Below are 3,694 nucleotides of genomic sequence, written 5' to 3'. Positions count from 1 at the left end.
GAGCTGAGGACAGAGACCAGGGAGGACAAATCCCTGCAGCAGAACCTCGTGGAAGAGGCTGTTTGGAGCAACTCCACAGCGCAGGAATCCAACAGGGAGGAAAAGCCACGGAGATCCCGCACCAGGAGGGGCTGCAAACGCAGATCATGGGGATCTGAGGAGGAAAGACCCAACCTGGGCCGGGCAGGCAGCCAGAGATGTGGCCAGAGCTCTGAGCTGAGGGTCCATGAGCAGCTTCATGATGGCAAAAAGCCCTTTCAGTGTTTGGAATGTGGGAAGAGTTTCTTCACGAGCTCCAGCCTGGTCTGGCACCAGAAGATCCACACCGGGGAACAGCCCTATGAGTGTGGGGAATGTGGGAAGGGCTTCAGAAACACCTCCAACCTGATCCGCCACCAGACAGTGCAGACTGTGGAACAGCCCTATGAGTGTGGGGAATGTGGGAAGGGATTCAGCTGCAGCTACCACCTGATCGTCCACCAGAGGATCCACACTGGGGAATGGCCGTACGAGTGTGGGGAATGTGGGAAGGGATTCAGAGACACCTCTGACCTGACCCGCCAGCAGACAGTGCACACCAGAGAAAGGCCCTACGAGTGTGGGGAATGTAGGAAGGACTTCAGCTGCAGCTCCAGTCTGAACGTCCACCAGAGGACCCACACTGGGAACAGCCCTAGCAGTGTGGGGAATATGGGAAGAGCTTCAGCCAGAGCTCCAGTTTGATCTACCACCAGAGGATCCACACTGGGGAACGGCCCTACGTGTGTGGGGAATGTGGGAAGGACTTCAGCGTCAGCTCCCACCTGATCTGCCACCAGAGGACCCACACTGGGGAACTGCCCTTCAAGTGTGGGGAATGTGGGAAGAGCTTCAACCAGAGCTCCAGTTTGCACTACCACCAGAGGATCCACACTGGGCAATGGCCCTACAAGTGTGGGGAATGTGGGATGGGCTTCAGGACACGCACCCAACTCACCCACCACCTCAGGATCCACACTGGGGAACGGCCCTACGAGTGTGGGGAATGTGGGATGGGCTTCAGGATGCGCTTGCAACTCACCCACCACCAGAGGATCCACAGTGGGGTATGACCATATGTGTGTGGGGAATGTGGGAAGAGCTTCTTCCTAAGCTTCAGTTTGATCCACCACCAGATGATCCACACCGGTGAACGGCCATATGAGTGTGGGGAATGTGGGATGGGGTTCAGGAAGAGCTCCAACCTCACCCGTCACCAGATGATCCACACTGGGATACGACCCTATGTGTGTGGGGAATGTGGGAAGAGCTTCCGTGACAGTTCTCTCCTGATCATGCACCAGGCAATGCACGCTGGGGAATGCCCCTGCAAGTGCTCAGAATGTGGGAAGGGCTTCAGCCAGAGATGCAACCTTATTGTCCACCAGAGGATCCACACTGGGCAGAAGCCCTATGACTGTCCTGAGTGTGGGAAGAGGTTTCAGAAGAGATCCCATCTGCTCAGGCATCAGCAGATTCACACACAAAAGAGGCCCTTCCACTGCCCTGACTGTGAGAAGGGCTTTAAGAGAAACTCCACCCTCATCACCCACCAGTGGATCCACACCGGGGAGAGGCCCTAACAGTGTCCCCAGTGTGGGAAGAGCTTCTCCCAGAGCTTTGCTGTGACCCAGCACCAATGGGGGCACTAGTAAGGGAAGCTCTGTGAGTGTCCCACGTGTGGGAAGAGCTTCCTGCGCTGCTCCAGCTCCATCCCCACTGGAGGACCCCGTTGGATGCTCCCCAGTGACCCTTGTTGGGGAGAACCTCGGTGATCCATGGTCCTGGTGATCCATGTTGGGAACTCACCTGGCTGGTTGTCTCCACATCTTCCTGGCTCTCAGTGGGCACCTGGACTCAGAAGGCCAAAAATCCATTGGGATGCAGACTGATGTCAGGAATTTATTTGGGACAGCAGATTTTACTTTCCACCCCAGAAAATGTCACCTTTTGCATCCAATCATTTCATCTGGCAGCATCAAGGAATACTGGATGGTTTTGGAAGTCTTTACCAACCGAAATCATTCTATGATTCGACTTTTCTCTATTCCACCGGTATCTTCCACAGCCAAAGTGTGATGGACTGGAGCAAAAAACCCCAAGATTGGGGAGACAGTGAAGTGAAAAGGCCTCTAAAGTCTAAAAATGGTTCTTTCCACTCACCCAAGCACATGCATACTCAGTCAGCATGGACAGGTAAATCCTTTTATTTTGGCCTTGATCTTCTTTCATTTTTCTTCATTCCTTCACCCAACATTGGGGTAAAAATAAAGCCATTTTACTAAGACATTTTGGGACATGGGTAGGGATATGATCAGGATGGGGACAGGAATATGGATGTGGATATGGATATGGACCTGGACATGGATATGCATATGGATATGGATGTGGATGTGGACATGAATGTGGCCATGGCCATGGACATGGACATGGGTATGGGTATGGATATGGACATGGACATGGACATGCACATGAGTATGGGTATGGATATGGATAACAATATGGACATAGACATCGAAGTGGATGTGTGTCCTGGTTTGAAGGACAGGTACCTGCCAATAAAGGCAGAAACTTCTCTTTGAAATGGAGAATGTAAACCCTCTCTCTCCCAATTATTATAATTTTGAAATTAAGGGGCTCTCAGGCAAAGATACGGGAATTAGGAATAACAGTTCTTTAATAGAAAAATTAAAATAGAAACACAGTATTACAAAGAACAATCCCAAAAACACTGACAGAGTCAGAATACAACCTGACACCCTGTCAGTCAGTCAGGGTGTTGGTAGCAGCCCCATTAAATGGTGGTTACAGTTCTGCAGTGGCAGATGTGGTTCAGTTGGAGCAGTGTTCCTGTAGAAGGTGCAGTTTTCCTCTCAAGGTCCAGGGATGATGTGGAAAGGCCTGGCATTCCTCTGGAATCCAGTGGAAAGAAGGTATCTTAGTGTTCAAAATCTCAGTTTTTTATCTAGGTAGGAAAGGCTTGGCTCCTCCCCCTGGCTGGAGCATCTCCCAGTGGGATGATGTAATTTTATCAGTTTTACAGTGCATCTTAATGGCTCAGCAGCAGATGATATGTTCCTAGAGGAAGGATGAGTTGTGGAAAAGATAAAGATGATTGCTCTACTTAGTCTTAAAGATGGCCCATTAACAGACACTATGTGCTACAGAGATAACAGTCACTACCCTACCCAGCTTCAACAGATGGTGATAGAATACACATTTCTGGCCACATCAACCCAACACACAGATGAGTACTGCAACAGATAAAACCACACTTATACTGGCTGAAAGAAGCAAAACAATGATTGGGTGAACTGGGGCATTAAGTATACCAGTTGCCTTTGGTGACTATCCAAAGTGTGCATCCCACCAGTAATGGCTTACCTCTTGTTTTATTCTTTGCAAAACGGTACTGATTTCTTTTGCATCATGGTGGATAGTTATTAAAACCTTTTCTCCATTCTCTTTCATTTCCTTTAAGATTTCATCTAGATCTGGATGTTTCATTAACTGTTCTACCAGTGTAAGATTCATGCCAATGGGTGTAGGTGATAGATGGTGGTGTGTAGTAAGGTTGACCTTTATCAGCTGGTGGGATACAACTGGTACTGACTATATATAATCACGCACAACAATATTAACAAAATTACAAATACAAAAATTGGATTGGATTTTA

This window comes from Erithacus rubecula (assembly GCF_903797595.1).
Source record: "Erithacus rubecula genome assembly, contig: scaffold_118_arrow_ctg1, whole genome shotgun sequence".
Classification (NCBI taxonomy): domain Eukaryota; kingdom Metazoa; phylum Chordata; class Aves; order Passeriformes; family Muscicapidae; genus Erithacus; species Erithacus rubecula.
This window is presented reverse-complemented; position numbering follows the sequence as displayed.